The following is an 18,922-nucleotide window of genomic DNA, read 5'->3' as shown; positions in this document are numbered from 1 at the left end:
TATTACATTCCTAAAATCAAATGTTCAAGTAAAATTTTCTTTTTCCTTCCTTCTACCTTTATGTTAGCATCAGATTAAACCAAATTTAAAATGTTTAGAATTATTTCTTTTAAGCATATAATTTCTGGTATAATGATTTTTTAAAACAGACCTCTAGCAGAATGGTGGGAGAGAGAGAATTTCTTTGCCTGACAGTTTTATACTTCTCACTCTGGTTAATATTTAGTAGCCTACATTTACCTCAGAGAGGTTTTTGTTCTCACTGTTCTCTAATGTACCAAATACATTCCAAAATATACTCCTGATTTCCTGTAGTTTTCCACATTTGAAATTCAAACTGAATGCATGTAATTAGAACCAGTTCACTTGAGTTCACTGAAATCACTTAAATTCTTTATTGTTGTAGCACTTTTCAGCAAGTTACTGTGTGTTTTTCATAACATTCTTTTCCTTAAAAAAATGGATAATTTAAACACTTTCTTCTGTAAAATAGAGGGAAATTTTAATTATATATTTTTAATAGTAATGTACTTGATGTTTTGAATAACGGCAACTGATTTTTTTTAATCAGCCTTCCTTTCTTAAATGGTTTAAAGGCATATATGTGAAAATTGACAGAATGATGACTCTGTATGCAAAAGCATAGACTTCATCTACAGTATAGTCTTAGATACAGCACACACAAAGCAAGCAGCAAGGTTTTTTTAAATTCTCCTTACCTCTCAGTTCCAGCCTTTATCCACTGCAATAGCTACAGCCATCGGCCAATCCCGTTTATAACAACCAAGTAACAGTTTTTAGGCTTCAGAGAAGATTGCAAATTGCTGAAATCTCTAATGGAGGTTAAACAGGGCTGACAAGGTTGGGGTTTTTTTAGAACACAGGATTTCTTGGTTGGATAAAAAATAACATGCAATAGAGACTGTTGTTCTGCCAATCTTTTGACAGAGGAGTAATATTTAGGCTGCCTCTCTAGGGAAATAAATACATGTAAGAGCTCTGGATGTGGTTTCTAGATGCCATTATTATAAAAGATACATGGGAATTAAGCTTAGATGGTCATGGGTATCATGGAAATCTCCATTCAAATCTCACTTTGTCAGCACAGGTTTTTTTCCAATACTCTGTTGATGTCATGTATTTGTTCTGTTCTGATCTATTCCAAGGTCTGCACATTTATCTTTCTAATACTTCATGTACTACTTGATATATCCAGATAGGACTTTTTCAATATTCAGGTTAGGTTGTTAAATTGTACAGTACTGGACCGTGTAAGTAAGTATAATGGATCATATTTACCTCCTGTTCATACATGTTGGACAAAACAGTACCAAGCACAGAATCTCTGTCTATATGCAGAGGACCTGACTTTTTCCTTAGGTGTAAGACAATGGAGACAAATAGAAAACATCAAATGGAAAAGCCATCTAGAATAATATTTTTTCCTGTGATTTCCGAATAGTTTTGCATCGGTCCAATGCTACAAGACAGCAAATAAAGGAATGTGCTGTTAATTTCTTATTCTCTCTTACCTGTTCCAGGGATGTTCTCTGCTATGGCTTGGCATTATTGACAACCAGGAGTATGACTGGCATTTGTTTAAAACTACTTGTTTGTTCTTATGAAAAACAGGTGTGTCATTATTTGTACATTTAATATAATTTAAATTGTTCAGTATTTATTATAACTATTAGAAGTATTTTAAATGGGGAGAAAAAATGCAAGTCAAATGGAGAACTATTCCTCCATTTAAATTTCCATCCAGCTGCACTTTTAATAAAGAAGAAATACAAATTTTATCTCTGAATAAAACCATAAGACAAGATAACTTCATGCCACATTTCCATGACTTAACACAATTAGTAGGGAAGAATTGCTTGGAGTTTTGGAGAGGTTACAAAAAATCATGATTTTGTCTCTTTAAAAAAACCTAACCTTTTATTACCTAAGGTTAGGATCCTTTCTTGCCTTAACAATGAAAGAGAAATAATCTGTCTCTAGTCAATGTAATTCAGTAAAAAAAAAAGTATTCTACTGCTTCCCTCACTTATTAAGTATGAGCTGGAAAATTGAGAGGTAAAGCTATAGGAAAAAGCAAAGATATAAATACTTTGACTATTCCTCTATAAAAATGGTATATCTGATTTGGAGGTATTTATTTTGAACAAATAAATACTGCTTTTTTGTCCTTAAAACCCTAAGTGTGATGTTGAACAGCTATACACTTTATTTTACAATGCATAAATTTACTTCTCTGATCTCTGAATTTTAATATTAGAAGTCTTTCTCTTTATTGAGTTTGAAACCATCAGACCAGGCCCCTAGGATTATCATGATATGAAAACCTTCCACAAACAAATCTCCCTTTTGTGGACAGCACAAAGGATTTTATACATGAAGCTGTGGTTATATGTGAAGCTAAAGAATAAATAACAGTTATGAGAAACAAGAACCACACTGAACAATTGTTTTTATAGGGGAGCATAATAAATTTATATAATTCAATGATACAAGAGATGTCTCTCAGATTTATATGAATCTGAGACTGGAGACTTATTATCTCCCTAATCAGTTGAAATGTCAGTACTGGAAAGTCTTGATCCCAGATTTATTCTACATCTTACACTGTGGGATAACCAAATTATGAAACAGAAGTTGAGCAACTGTACTCTGAGATCCACAGTAAATTTTAATGGAAAATAAAACAAAAACACAACCAGAAAAAAACTGAAACCCTAGACCTTAAGACTTTTGAGACCATGTTGTAAGAAAGGAAGAAGATGAGGGAAGGTGAAGAAAAAAAAGCTCTTTCAGTTAAATTTTATATTTCAAAAGCATCTCTTACATGAGAACTTAAATTGGTTTTGGAAAGTAAAATCCAGATGTGGTCCCACCCTTCTATGTCCACATGCAATCTACTCAGACTGGCACACATTTTCCAGGATTCATTATTTAATTTTTCTTACATTTAATCTAGTTGCTACATACAGATCTAACTTAAATTGCTTAACTGTTTCTAATTTTATCCTAGAAATATATTCCTGCATATAGAGGATATAAACTGCAAAAGAAAAAAATATATCTTTATGAATTCAGAGCATTTTTAAACTGCCAGTGCTTCTGTTTCTCTAATAACTAAATGCAGTATGGAATAGTTAAATGCTCTGCTTTATAGAGTAACTAATATTTCTAGATTTATTAAAAGGTTCTATTCTACAAACCTGCCAAACTTGCAAATTCTGTTCTCAGAGCTACAGCGTAAATCAATATAACTGTAACTATTTTTGATCACACATTAGTTTAATACAATTATTTCATTCTGAAATTTGGGTGCACTTAGTATTAATGCAACTGATGAGAAGTGGCAGTCTCTCTCTTATAGTGAAAATGTAATTTAAGAAAGCAGTATTGATCCAGTGAAGCCTGAATGGTGAGGAATAATGCCTGTCTATAATTTTAGCATTTCTTTCATCTCACATTACTAGTGCTGTGAGTTAAAGCTGTTGTTACTTTGCTTTGCTCAGAGATCGTTTAAATCGAAAGACTTGGATCTGGATTTCAAGAAGCTTGGCTTCAGACCTTCATCTCCACATCTGCACAGCTTTCTGGAATTTCTTGTTCTTGCTGTGTTTCACAATGAACAGAAATTTATTTTGGAAGCATCTTAAAATTCAGTTTTGACCCACATGGTGGGAATGCAGGAAAAAGTCTGATAGCAGAATTTTTCCTGCTTAAGAAATAAACTTTCATGAAAACTACTGAAATATTATAATCTTAAAATCCAAGTCCTTCTTCAGACTCTGTATCAATAGAGAGCCTACATTTGATAATATTTACCATTATAATACTCATAATTCATCTCTATCAAACTAAAATTAACCCAGAGAAAAATAAAAAAAATTCATAATTCTCATGTAATTGAATAAAGTCATACAAGTTATACATAGTTCAAACAAAGTCCTTGAGAAAACACGCAGACTTCCTAATTAAAATTCAGTCATCAAACTGATGGGCTGATTTTCCAGGAGCTATTCTTATTCAGCCATTCTCTGGCTATTGCTCAATCATCCTGTCATAAATAATCCATCCTTGAGACTCATAACAGGTTTTTATTGGCATTCATTTGGGAGAACCTGGCACTTCTGATTTGTAACCTTGTTATATGAGTAATGACGGAATTCTAAACTCATGCCAGTAAAGTAATTAGACCATAGTATCATATGCTACACATACACACACAGTGAATGGCTGGCTAAGCATTACCTGTATCATCAATTTATGGACAAACAAGATTTTTTAAGATAATTTAAATACAAACAAGATAACCTTTATTTTGTATTGTATTTAGTAGATTATGTGTCTTCATATAGAGTCAGATTGTTAGAAGGGTGAGTTCAATACTGAAAGATAAGCTTATGATGAAAGACTTTCTCTATAACCAAAGATTAATTTTCATATACATCATTTGCTCTCAAGTTGTATCTTGCAGTCCTAGTATTTCAAAGCAAAAAGCTAATACTGTCCACTGAAAACCAGATATTCTTTCCTTATGTGTGAGGTTCAATATCAGGAATGCTACACAATAGTATAGCACAGATGGGCTAGATACATAGACATCTAAAAGAGATGGAGCCTTAAAAAAAGTGAGAAGGAGGTTTCTGGAGTGCATTGACAACAACTTCCTAACACAAGTGATCAGGGAGCCAACAAGAGCAAGGGCTTTGTTGGACCCGATCCTTATCAACAAGGAAGAACTGGCTGAGGATGTGAAGGCTAAGAGCAGCCTTGGCTGCAGTGATGATATAAAACAGCATCTGAGAGGATTAAATAAGGCAAGTAGGAGCATTTCAGTCCTGGACTTCAGGAGAGCAGGCCTGTTCAGGGACCTGCTTGGAAGAACCCCACAGGATATGGCCCTGGGGAGAAGAGAGAACAAGAAGATCTGGTTGATTTTCAAAGATCACCTGCTTTGAGTTCAAGGATGGTTCATCTCAGGATATCAAGCAAAGGCAGCAGGAGCACTGCATGGATAAACAAGCAGTGTTTGATAGACCATGATGGTTGTGCTGACCTTTAGACGGTCATTGACAGGCTAGAGAAATAAGAACCTCAAGAAGTTCAAAATGCAAAGTCTTACACCTGGGGTAAATAACCCGAGGCACAAAACTTCCAGGCTGAGGGTTGACTGACTGGAAAGCAGGTTTGCAGGAAAGGACTCAGGGCAAGTCCCAGCAGGTTGATCATGAGCCAGTAATGTGCCCTTGTGGCAAAGAGCCAACATCATCTTGGGCTGGTCAAGGAAGGTGACTGTTCTCTGTTTAGCCATGGAGAAACACACCTGGATGCTGGGTCCAGTGTCAGCAGCAGGAAAAGACAGACAAGTGTGTGCATTGCAGCAAGTCCCATGAAGTGTCACAGAGAAGATTAAGGGCTTGGAGCATCTGTCTGATGAAGAGGCTAGGAGAGCTGGAACTGTTCAGCTCAGACCAGAGAAGCCTTTTTGTAATTTTATCCATGTGTATAAATGACTGATGGTGGGAATAAAGACAAGGGAGACAGACTCTTCCCTCTCAGTGGTGCCAAATGACAGGTTAAGAAGCATTAAGCACAAATCAAAATACAGGAAATATAATTTAATAAGTAAGGAAGAATTTTGTTTTTTTTTTTTTTCTGAGAACATGGTCAAATACTGGAACAGGTCTGCCCACAGAGGTTGTGGAGTCTCCTTCTTTAGAGACAAACAAAACCTGACTTGACATAGCCCTAGGAAACCTGCTGCAGCTGACCATTTCACCATCATACTATTATAACACAGACATGACCATTTCCTCTTCTACAGGTTGCAGCTTAAAAGGAATGAATTGAACTTTCTGTAATAGCAGAAGGTGATGACTGGAGATGAAAGAACAATGACCACAACAAACTGGTAAATAAAATATCAGTATTCTGTAGTTCTGGAGTTTCTTAGAGGTAGTACAAGAGTATGAAGTGATCACTGGGATGAGTTGCCACAATTTGGTGTGACTATATGAATACGATGATGGATACCATACTACAATCTCCCAGAGCAACAAGTTAAATGTCAAGACTATGCCTTGACATAAAATCTTACTCAGAAATAGAGTATAAAGGCATAAAGTATTTGAGAATTATTTTAGAAGCATGCTAATTTGCTTCCTGAAGAAAAGGACAAATGCTAGATTTAAAACTTTATTTTTCTTAATGCTGCTATGACTACTGAATGCATAAAAAATATTTTTTTCTGCTTAAGAGGATGGTTAGCAAAAGAGGGGGGGTTAACAGTCAAGATCACTGTTCTTTGTGAGATTTCTATAGAGTAAAATGCATGCAGATTCCTAACAAGTTATCCAGGACTTGATAATGTGTCAGAATTCTAGAGATATGGGATTCATATTTTATGGTAAACATAATATCTTTAAGACATTCTGTTTGTCTGAAACTCTACCTTACCCTTTTTTTTTTCTTTTTTATTTCTTCACTCTTTAATAGTCTCAGAATTTATGAAGAAATGTGATAAACCAGAAAAATATAAAATTTCTCTAGTTTGCTGAGAGATGAAGGTCCTTACTTTGATTTCATTTACATTTCTGTAATTTAGCAGTTTACTACTTGACTGATACTTGAGTACTTCTAGATGTACACTATATGTTAGCAGGACCAAAATCAAATGATGAGATTTTTCTCTAGCTCTGTTTGGAGAGAAAAGGAATAAATGCTATTAACTAAAAGCAATGCCACCCCAAACAATTATTACTAAAGGCTGATACTACCACCTTGTGTCTGTAGGTCTAAAGGATTTTAACCATATGTTGGCACCATACATTGCCCAAGTACTTTGAGCATTAAAAATGCTTTTACATACTTAAGTAACTTTTCTAAGATAACTTATATCTTGCAACACTTTTATATACATAACTTTTGAAAAGGAGAAATATGTGAAAAGCGAAAAAATTCACTTGTCTGTAACATTGAATCTGAAGATCCCACAGAGATAATAAAACATTTGTAGCACTGCTGCTCTAAACCAAAAGTCAGACACTTTTTGACAAAAGAGAGGAAGAAGAAAAACATCAGTTATTAAGCATCCATTTTCACATATAAAATACCCCTTAGTACTCACCTGACTAATAAGTAAGTTTGGCTGGTAAATTACTTGTAATGTGGTTCCTCAACTCTCAGAGGAGTATTTTGGGATTAATCCGGATTCCAGAGGGATGCTGAGGACAAACAGTCTTCGTCCAATATGTCTTACTGAGATTTTGCTTGTGTTTTAAGTATTTTTGCTTGTGTTTTAAGTATTTTTCCTTTACTTTTGCTACTTTTATGCTGTCTGAAGTCTATGGAGATAATATATGAAAATTTATAAAAAATTATGAACATTTATTCATGTACTATTATTTAATACAAACAGTAACATAGTATGTTGAACTCAGATGCTCTAGCAAAAGAAACCATGCTCTACATGCAAACCTTAATTTCACAGGATGAGGATTCATTTGCTGAGAGAGTTTTCCTCATTCTAAAGAAATAAAATACTGATGGGACTGAAATAAATTTGGTCTCTGAGTATGGCTAAATATGAATCACAGATACAAGAACAAAACCAGAAAGTATAAATATGATTAAACAAGTTATATACACTGAAATACAGATTTCTTTCGGATACTGGTTGCATATCTTGTCCTGCTCATAATGAGACATACTGTCAGGAGCATTGTTCCCAAGTAATGAATTGTTAGGTAGTGTACTACCTTTAAACAACCTTAATAACCCTTAACTAATTTAAAGAACATGAGGTTAGACTATTTTATTTATTTTACTTACAAGAAAGTAAATTACTTGGAATCTGAAATAGTCCAGGACTTGAATTTCTAGTGAATGAGTGAATATAATTTTTTGAAGATACAAAACATAAGAAATAAAATAAATTATTCTTACTATAACAGTACTGAGGAATGCAACACAAACCTTGTCATTGCTTCAGCAGCAAAATGGCACTTCTGTTATAGTAACAGAATACAGTGGATGACCTACACTTGCATTCAGAAAATGTCAAACCATTTGCAACTAGTTCCTCAGAAGGAACTATTCCTCTTTTCCTTTTTTCTGTCAGAAATCTCTCTTCCTTTTTCTGGGCAAGAAAAGCATTTATTTTTAGAAAGATTTATATATGTTTTATGAATTATGTCTTACTATAGCAGTCTGGGTGAGGCTTCAGCATTTCTCCAAGTATAGTCTCACATCAGTCTCTTCCCAGAGTTGGCTGTGTGGGTCAGATATAGGTAGGTGAAATAAATGTAGGAATAGAGCTGGGTGTGAATTATGGGAGACTGAAAAACTCAAGAGTGTCAGACCTGCTGTTTCTGTGCTAGACTAGGGTTATAGGGAATGCAGACTGCAGACAGACTCTTTTATACCAAGGACTGCGTTGGTCTTCAAATGAACAAAGAATAAGGAGAACATAAAAATGCTTTAACTTCCTTTTGTCATATTATCCTTCATCTAGCCATGCCACATATCTTCCCGGAACACAAAATATTAACCCACCTAATCAATTTGAGCATTATCCTTTTTAGACGTGAAAAAAATGCCTCTGAAAACTGGAACTGATCCAGAAATAACTGACTTTATTATGGACTTATTGTAACTTGTTCTGCTGCATCATCTCTAATTTTAAGTCATTATTTCTGTTCCTGAGTATGAACTCACATTCTGTGACTGTGACTGTGACTGTTTCACTGTGGTTTGAAACCACGTTTTAATATAGTATAAAATACCAAAAATACACTCATTTTGCAAATCTGTTCCCAGCACCACTAATATAATTTTCAGCTACTTCATAACCTCACAAAACAACTAAAATTCTCTTTGACTAAGCAAAGATATTCCTGAGCTGATTTCAACAGTCTGTCTGTAAACTAAGAGCTGGATAGCAAGAGTCAGCCATGTCCAGAATCAGAATAAAGCATCTCTTGAATCTGGCATTCTGTGAGGTTCTGAAAAGAATTTCAAGATTTTTAATAGCTTTTTTTTGGTCTTTCATTTCAAATCTTGATTAAATACTGGACATTGTATAAAAATTGCTCTCAATTAAATGTACTTTTAAAATCTGTTTACTGATTTCAGAAGACTAGTTCCCTGACTAATTTGTAGTTTTCTTTTAATACTCCAGGATTGAAAAATATCTCCAACTTCAAACTTTTCTGGTAGATTTACTCACAAAGTTGTCATGGTTTAACCTCAGGTAGCAACTAAGCACCACACAGATCATTCCTCCCCGCTCCCAGTGGGATGGAAAGGAGAATCAAAAAAAAAAAGTAAAACTCATGGGTTGAGATAAGAACAGTTCAATAAATAAAATAAAATAATAATAACAATAATTACAAAAATAATTACAAAAATATAATAATAATTATAATGAAAAGGAATATAATAAAAAAGAGAGAGAGAGAAAGAAAACTCAGTCAAAGCTGTAGGAGTCTGGGCCGCGCTGGGAGAAAGTTAGTGCAGACAGAAGAATGCAAGGACGAAGACAAGGCCAGCAAAATAAGGCTGGCAAAAACACACAAGATAGCAGATAAGTGAGAAACACCTGTGGTCAGCAAGAGCACACAAGTCTGAGCAAAACAGGGTATGAGATAAGGGAGTTTTGGCAAGTTTTGGGCTTTACGTGCTAATTGCAACTAACCAATGCAAATGCTTGTAGAGGCACTTGAACAGCGCGTGTAGATGACCTGTAGCCTATTAGAAGATAGATGAGTGCGTGTACGGAACTTAGTAGAGTATAAATGTAACCAGAAAAGGAATAGAATACGATAATAATATAATAATAAAAAAGATGGACGACCTGATCATCACATTGGTGTTGCGTCGTTTCTGTTCCCGCATGGAGAAATAAGGACCCCGGCTAATGGTGACCCCGACACAAAGCCAAATTATGCACAGTGCAATTACTCACCACCGCTGACTGATGTCTGAGCAGTAACCCACCGCCCAGCCAACTCCCCCTAGTTTATATACTGAGCATGACATTCTATGGTATGGAATATCCCTTTCAGTAGTTCGGGTCAGCTGTCCTGGACATGCTCCCAGCTTCTTGTGCACCTACTTGCTGGCAGAGCAAAATCATGGGAAACTGAAATATCATTGACTTGGGTTAAGTGCTACTTAGCAACAACTAAAGCATCAGTGTGTTATCAACATTATTTTCATACTAAATCCAAAACACGGCACTGTACCAGCTAGTAGGAAGAAAATTAACTCTATCCCAGACAAAACCAGGACAAAAGTGAATTAATCTGATTGGATAAGATAGGTGACATTTCACAAGTAGAGTACTGCTGAAATATCTGAAACTTGGAAGATTTTGCAAAATTTTTTATAACATTTTGATTAACTTCAGTCCCAAAGGCAGTACCAATTCTTTTACCTGTTATGTCTCAAGGCTAGGTTTTTTTTAATTTTGTTTCTCTTTGCTATTGCTTCTTTAGAAACTTCCTGCACCTGAGTGCAAAGACACACAGAAAACAAAACAAAGCCTCTATAAGGAGGGACTACCTGGACAGGTAGAGGATGCAAATCTTGGGAAGCTAAGCAACAATTTAAATTTTATATCTTGAAATGTAAAATGATTGGATGATTTTTGAGTGAAGTTCATAATTTTATAAAACATTTGAAGGTTATCTTTAATGATAATAGTAGAGGTATTAATGACAGAGCAAATCAAAATCAAATAGTTCATCTGGGAAAAGTAACTTTAACTCCTGGGTTCTTCTGGCTGCACACTGGTTGCTACACACACCACTGCAGCTGTCAGCTGACAGACTCTATCATTATACTATGAAAATACCCTTTGATCTTCAGAGTACTATACAAGAATCTATTTTAGTTATCAACACCATTGCCTATGCTTATTTGCAGACCACTTTATGCATGCAAAATATTTCTTCCCATGCAGGCATAAAACAATTTTTTGAAAGCATTTTAATAATTTATGTTTTAGCTTCTTTTTTTTAGCAATCTGAAAATATAGATTTTTATTCTTTGCTTTCCATTAACAGTTAAGCATTAGGAGACACCATTGTATTCCATTAACAATTTCTTACTCAGATATATAGGAGCACAACATTAAACCAGACAGCATAGTTTCTCAGAAACTGAAAGTTTCTTAATGAATTCTCTAAGGGTTATGGTAGTATAAAGAAAAGTTATACTATGGTTATCTTTAAAAATCAGTACTTCTCTATTTTATTTGTGTTACTTTCTTGAGGACTTTGAAAAATAGAGGAATATGGTAGGGGGTCCTTTAAAATTTACTTGTAAAGAACTTTGGGTGAAAGGTTGTTAAAAAACTGTAAAAGTCCTTCCCTTGAGAAATCTTCTGCAACAGAAGCTGCTGAGTAGGGAAAGGGAAGACTAGTGAACCAGAAGACTTAGAAAATCAATGACAAGAATGAATTTAGCAAACCACTTCCGAACAACCTCTTGGAAATATTATAAGGGTTATGCATAGAGTAAAAAAAATGCTGGCATTCAGAAGAAAAAGAAAACAGTATCCAGACAAAAGAGCAGAGAAACACATGTAAGTTACCTCACCAAGGCAGACAGAATTCCTTCACTAAAGGAAGCAGTTTTTCTTAAGAGAAATGTTTAGCCCAATACAAGATATCAAGATCTAGCACATCAGTCAGGAAAGAAAGAAGGACAAGCAGCACTCAAAGCCATGAAAGAATTCTATTTCGCATTCTGTGCTGGATATTAACATAGGAGGACTCCATAAACTTCTCAAAACTGAATTGTCTCCTTGCCAAAAGTTATTTACATTGACACTCTAAATGCAAACTGTGCTTTTAATCTATAACAATTGATGGACCTTGTCATTGTAGCCAATGCAGAGGTCAGTGACACATCAATTATAAATGTACTAATTAAGATATACTTAATATATCAACTTGTCTTGAACCTGAAAGTAAGTGTGCTAACTAGTGTAGCTAACAACAGTATGTTAACATTTTACAATACTGTGATGGCATAGACAGACAAAATTTTACATTAGTATCTGAGCAATGCCATCACCCCAGAGGGGAGAAGTACAGTTACACCTCCAAGGCACTAACGTAACAAGATAAGGAGTAAGGGAAGCAGAGGAGATCCGTCTTTTTTGGGAGGAGCAGGGCAATAACATAAAAACATCAGGCATCAGTGCAGAAAATTGGAAGACAAGCCCATTTTGCTTGACATCTCATTGAGGAGCGCTTAAGCCTAATCACCATGATCTTGGTGACTAAGAACAATTAAGGACCCCAGCCATCAGTGTTGACTGTACAGAATCATCCCCATGATACTCATGGCTAATTTAGAAAATGATTGTCAAATATTAACAGTTTTGTATAAGTAGTGATGATGGCATTAAACCCTAGCAAGAAGAAATTATTTTATTAAATTAATTTAGGAAGTTGAATTTTAAAGTTTAAAACTGTTCTGTTTAGTCAGTCTTTTAAATAGTCTGTGCCAGCTTTGTGTGAGAGGCAGGGTTTTTTGTTAGCAGGGGAGGGTGCTACAAGTGGTGGCCACTGTGAGAATCTTCTTGAAGCTCCTCTGGCTCCAAGTTGGACCCACATCTTCACCAAGGCTGGGTCAACTAGCTGCACCTCTGTGATAACGTATTTAAGAAGGGGAATCTGGGAGGAGAAGTTGGAGTTGTGAGGAGGAGTTGCAACATCTGTGCAAACACTGAGATCAGTGGAAGAAAGGAGGAGAAGCAGGAGGGAGGTGTGCTGGTGCAAAGCCCCCCTGCAGTCTGTGGAGGTCTATGGTGCAGCACATGTCCACCTGCAGGCCATGGAGGACACCACGCTGGAGCAGGTGACTGTACCCGAAGGGGGTCAGGACTGGGTGGGGGGCAGAAATCCCGCTGTTGTAGTTCAACACTAGGAGGATTGCAACACACAGGGGTGACCCACACTGGAGCAGCTAGGGAAACACTGCAGCCTGTGGGAGGGAGCCCAAGTTGGAGTGGTTTGTAGAGGACTGTCTCTTGTGAGAGGGGAACCACACTGAAGCAGAAGAATGCCAGGAGTTCCCCCTCCCCAAGGTGGAAGAAGCAGCAAAACTGACCACACCCCCCATTCCCTGCCCCTTGCACTGCTGACTGGGAGGAGGTAGAGATACCAGGAGAAAAGCTGAGCCTGGGAAGAAGGGACGGGTGGGGGAAGGTGTTTTTAAGATGTGGTAATGCTTCTCACAGACTACTCTGTTAAATGTTGTTGTTGTTACTGTCTGTATTAAATTTATGGGGTATTTTTCATCCCCTAACGAGTTTGTCTTTTGTCTATAGCCATAGTGGCTATCTTTGTCTTGATCCCTGAGCCTTTTGCTTTATTTTCTTCTTCCCAGCACTGGGGGGAAAGGAGTGTGTGAGCAGCTGCATGGTGCCCAGTTGCCCTTTGAGCTCAAACCATGACACAGTCCTATCACAGTAATCTCTGACAGATGGATAAATAGACAGACAGAAAAATAAATTCAGTTGCAATATCATGACTCCTCCAACACTTTATTTCATATTCTATTAATCTCTGGAAGAAGAGCCAATTAAATGCTACAAACTGAAGGAAATTTCAGGTTGGATAACAGAAGATGATCCTTACTTAGTATGGTAATTAATATTAAAAATAAAATTTAATTCAAACTCCTTTATTCACATATAAAAAGTTGGTTGTACATCTGCAAAGTCCTAAGGAGTCTACAGTTTCAAATAAAATCTTCAGGAAAGCTAGTAATGATATCTACAAAGCATAAGCAATCATTTCACAAAGGTGTCTTCTGTCTTTTTGGCAATTTTGTGCAGCAAGCTTGAAAAAGAATTAAACTTCAGCAGAATTCGTGATACAGGAATGCCCTGTGATACTGTGTCCAAACTTTGTCCTCTGCTCTTCACCTGTGAGAGGGACTCCCAGAGATCTCTGGAACAATGTTTTTGATTGAAACTTTGGGACAGCATAGCTGGTTCCTTGGCTTGTATTCAACTGACATTAATTGGAGGGAGGATTATCAATTACAGGTAAACATATAACCAGTTTGTTTTCAGGAATATTCAGAAAAAGCAATGCTTTACTATGATTTCTATAGGCAATGGTGAAGAAAGACAAGGTATTTCCAGAAGCTCAATTCTTACTGTCAAACCATACTTGTGTCCTCCTAATCCTTTCCTGTTGAAGACAATGAAGGATCAGTCATGTGACAACCTTAGAATTGTTACACACTGGAAGAACAGATGTTTTAAACATAGTTTTCCTCTAACAGCTATTTAAATGGGAAGCATTGTGAGGGATGATTCCCTTCAAACTATCTCTTTTCCTTGAGCTAAACATGATAAACTGATCATTAAGTGTAAAACGGCATAGTAACATTAGTGTGGTTTTGTTATGTAGAAGAGATGCATAACCAAAGAATTGAAATATTGTGAGATTCCCAGCTTTCTAGTATGAAATCATATGGACATTCTGGTTTTATATCTCAGTGTAGAGGAAAGGAATTTACGTCACCAAGTGGAATATAACTTCAGGGATAAATCAAAATACATGTCTTTAATTTCAGGTCCAGTATGTGTCGCTTTTATCCTCACTAAACAATGCATGCAAGAAATCACTAGGTTAGTGAATTGAACACAAAGTCAGACAACACAAGCACTCCATTGCTAAATCTTTAAATGTGAATGCTTTACTAAAAAGTCTAGCACATTTTCCCTTTTCAAAGGAAATTCTGTTTACTTATACACTCATATAACCTACTGACCATTCAAACATTGTTCTTTCAGACAGTGAAACAATGTCATCACAAAAAATATAAAAAAAAAAAAAAAATTAAAAGAAAGTGAGCTTCAAAATGCAATATAATTTTCTTGGTGAGTTTTTTGCTGGCTGTATTTGTCTATATGGAGTGGTAAGCGCTGAAGAATGATGTAAAGGAGAGTTATATGTCCTAACTAGTCTGTAAAGCTTCCGTATGACTTAAAAATTTTGTGACATTTGGTCTTAGAATAGTTAGAAGACTAGTTAGAAGATTTATTCAGCAAACAGAACTTCTTTTTTAAATGTGACAAGCAAAATAGTATGTATGGTATGGAAAAACAGTAAATGAAGGCAATGAATCTCAAGATTCAAACTGTGAGAGTAGATACTTTAATGCAGCAGATTCACACCTCCAAAATTCAATGTCTAGCTTTATTTAAGTTTGATGCAAAGAAAACATAACCTGAAAAACTTTAATATGAAAATAACTATATCTAGATACAGGCAGAACTTTTCAACTTTTTTTCTTTCAATATTTTACAGGAATAGGAAAATTCAGTGACATTTCTCAGACAAAGTATGACTGGGAAAACACATTTTGAAAAGTCTGGTTTGTCAGGTTATCAGTATTCATATTATTTACAAAAGCGGTGAACAAGCTATATGTAACACTTAAGAAAAAAGTAATTGTCAAAAAAAACCGTTTCCAAACATCAGTCTCCCAAACAAAAAAAAATTAGAGTTTGGAACAGTGTTAGGTGTATGGTTAAGCTGCTTAATCATGACTGAATATTTTTTTAAACTGCATTTTTTTTTCAAAAATTGATACCTATGCTTTTTTGCACCTCAAAACTTTTCACTTATTTCCCCATTTTAAGACTTCCACAGGTCTGTCTAACCTTTTCCCCCTCTTATTTATATCAGTGTTTTGGTTATCCAACCCTGGTGCTGCAATTCTGTCTTTCATATATGACTGATTGAAACAGAAAAGAATATTTACAAATTTGTAGCCATGTCCTGAAATAGTTTAAATTCAGTTCTGCAGGAAATCATGAAGGCCTCTTGATAAATTGTACTAATCCATATCATTGCACTGAGGTTGTCTTTTTACACATAGTGATACAAGCATGTTGCAACTCTTTTCATAGTCTAAATTTTCATCAAAACTTCTAAAGATCTGCTTCTAAAGAACAGCTTGTCTTTAAGTCATCTGCTTTGTCCTTTCCTCTCATTTTTACACCCTCTTTTCTGAAACAAAGAAATTAACTCAACAGTCAGAATCCAATATAACTGTTAAGCAAGTATTATTTATTAGCAGCGCTGGGGTCGCCCTGGGGATTCTCCACCATAAGACCTCCCAAGAACTAGCATGGGACATCAGTTGACATACACACAAATCATACATATTCATTAGATTTCCTAGAAAGGGGTGTCTTATGATAATGAGTTCCCAGAATTCATTTACATAGTCTGAGCATGTGTAGTAAAAGTAGAGTGAGGGTCTTCGGTGGTCGAGGGAAGAAGTATGTCTGAGAATATGTCTTCTTCATGGTGTCCGCTCTTTCCAGAGCATGTGCTGTGAGGTAAAGTCCAGGTGTCTTCTTCCTGAGGCGAGATCATCCTCCCTCAATTGTATCTCTGTGTCCTTTTGTTAAAGTTCCCCTTTAGTTTGCCCAAGAGCCCATTGAAGGCTTTGAGGCTGCTATCAGTGAGTTATATAGGAAGCTTTTACTTTTGTCTAGACAAAGAGACCTAGGGAAAACAGTTGAGGAGTCCTTGGAAAATAAACACAAGCAAAACTTTCATGCATCACAGTTTAGTCTTAATCATAAATTCATTGGTTTGAGCCCTTTTATTTCTCCTACTATTAATTATGTCTGTCACAGACAAGAAGTCATGAGGTAGACACAAACTGCAAGAATTTTAAAGTATTGACAATACACTGATTAAGCAGAGGAGACATGTTCATCAAAAAATCAACTAGAAGTGGACTGACAGTGGTATGCTATTTATTAGCTTTTGCAGTTCCCACATTTCTTTGATTTTCCTCTGTAATATTTCATCTTCACCCTTCATCATCCTCAACGTGGAACTGTTAAATACCACACTTTCATAACAATTATGCTTGCAAAATTACTATGAAGCTTGAGAGCTTGTTATTTTTTAAAACAAATTTTATATATCAACCAGGTCCTAGGCCATCCCAACTACTTGTCAAGAATTTACCATACCAATAGAAAAAAAACAGGAAACAGAGAGATAAACTAGACTGTCACCTGTCATCTGAAGATCCTTTATGCTAATGTGCAGTACTTGAGCTCACAATTCAAGTGTAATCAAACATATGTATTTCTATATAGACAATGCGAAAATTTACGTCTATACCTTACAATTTATTTTACTGAAGCTGTCTGCAGATTAGAAAATTTTCTAATGCTGGTAGTAATTCTCTATCTCATTGACATTTCCTATGTTATGCTACATATAACCAATCAGTGCTATCTCTGCTGGGTAGCAGAGAAAAGGTCTTCATGATTACTATATGCTGCTTGATTTCCTATCTGTTCAATTAATTCTGAGTACTTTCTGATTAAATTTTCATAAGCTGTATTTTGCTGCTATGTGGATTAGATTTCTTTTTTGTGGGCAGTAATCACTAGTGATACAATGATATCAGAGAGCACAGTAGACAAACAACAAGTACAACACAGGGTTGTATATGTCTAGTTTCTGTGGGCATTATAAGTAGATTTATCCATCACCTCAGTGACAGAAAACTATAAGCTGCTATTTACCATCTCAAGTGTTACATATCTAGCCATGGTAAAAAAAATGGTTTGTGTATATGACATAACTACTACATTTTAATTTCTACTTTCTGTGAGCTGCTCAAGAAGAAATTGTTGCCAAGGGAAGAAGGGTCAGAAATAGATATAAACCAGGGAAGATGGAAAAGCAAGGAGAAATTTAGGTCACTAATTAGGCTGGGCAAGTTAATCTTCCAAGGTGGCTTTTATGTGAATGGCATAATGAGGAGACAGTGCTCCTCAGTATTTGAGTTCTGGCTATGTAATTCTCTGCAGATTGTCTTTGCAGCACAATATAATGTTTTCAGGAAAATCAAGGATTCTTTTCATTAGAACCCTGAATTATAGTGCTGATCAGAATTATAAAAAAGCAAGGGATTTAAGTGTGATCCTTAATCATATCTACTTTTAGAAAGTGTGGCTTATTACATTTATAGTTGTTTTTTCTTAGTCTAGTGCTATCCATATACATCAGTACAGCAATCTAGTTGTACAGTCTTTTGTGTATGATATAGTGAGCCTTCTAGAAGTAATGTCATAGGTCTCTATTGTAGCTATATCTGTGCAGACAATTACAGACATACCAGAGCTTGCTCTTCCCAGACTCACTTTGGAATCTCTGTCACTTCAGCACAGTATTCATCTTTGGCTGGTAAGTCCCCTTGGAAATCCCTGTAGCTGAAAAGAATGGAAGGTTTTCTTTGTGCTTCCTATTTACAACACTTCTGTGGTTTTCATCACTGTATTAAAATAAACTTTTTAAACTGTCTCTCTTTCAGATTATGTTTAGAGTTTATCAATGTCTTCCTTGACAGGAAGAAGTTCCAAATATCAGACTAAGACTGACTTTGAGATTTAAGCTTGCAAACATTGTCAATACAGCCTTAAAAGCTTTATAGCATTGCGGTGTCCTCTCATTTTTAACGATGATGGGCTATAGTACTATTTCTGCAGACTTTATTACAATTTCCAATCATAACACCACAAGCACATTTTGCTATTTCAGTCTTTTCTGTCTCACTGTAGGGCCAATTTGCTTCCAGACAAACAGTCATTCTAACACTCCGCCTTGTATGATGCCTAGCTACAGAAATGGGCTTTGGGGTTTTTTTATTCACTTTAAACTTGAGCATTTGGATTTTTATTGGGATTTTTTTTGTCTTTGATAAACTTTCTATGTTTTGGGTATATTTTGTAAAAAATGAAAAGCTTTTATCATCACTTCTGTGCTAGAATCTTTTGAATTAATGAACCTATCCAGTTCCCTTTGAGTTTTGACCGGCAAGTTTAGAAGCTGATATTTAA

The sequence above is a fragment of the Strix uralensis genome, chromosome 2 (genome assembly GCF_047716275.1).
Source record: "Strix uralensis isolate ZFMK-TIS-50842 chromosome 2, bStrUra1, whole genome shotgun sequence".
NCBI classification, from domain to species: Eukaryota; Metazoa; Chordata; class Aves; order Strigiformes; family Strigidae; genus Strix; species Strix uralensis.
Note: the sequence above shows the minus strand (reverse complement) of the source record.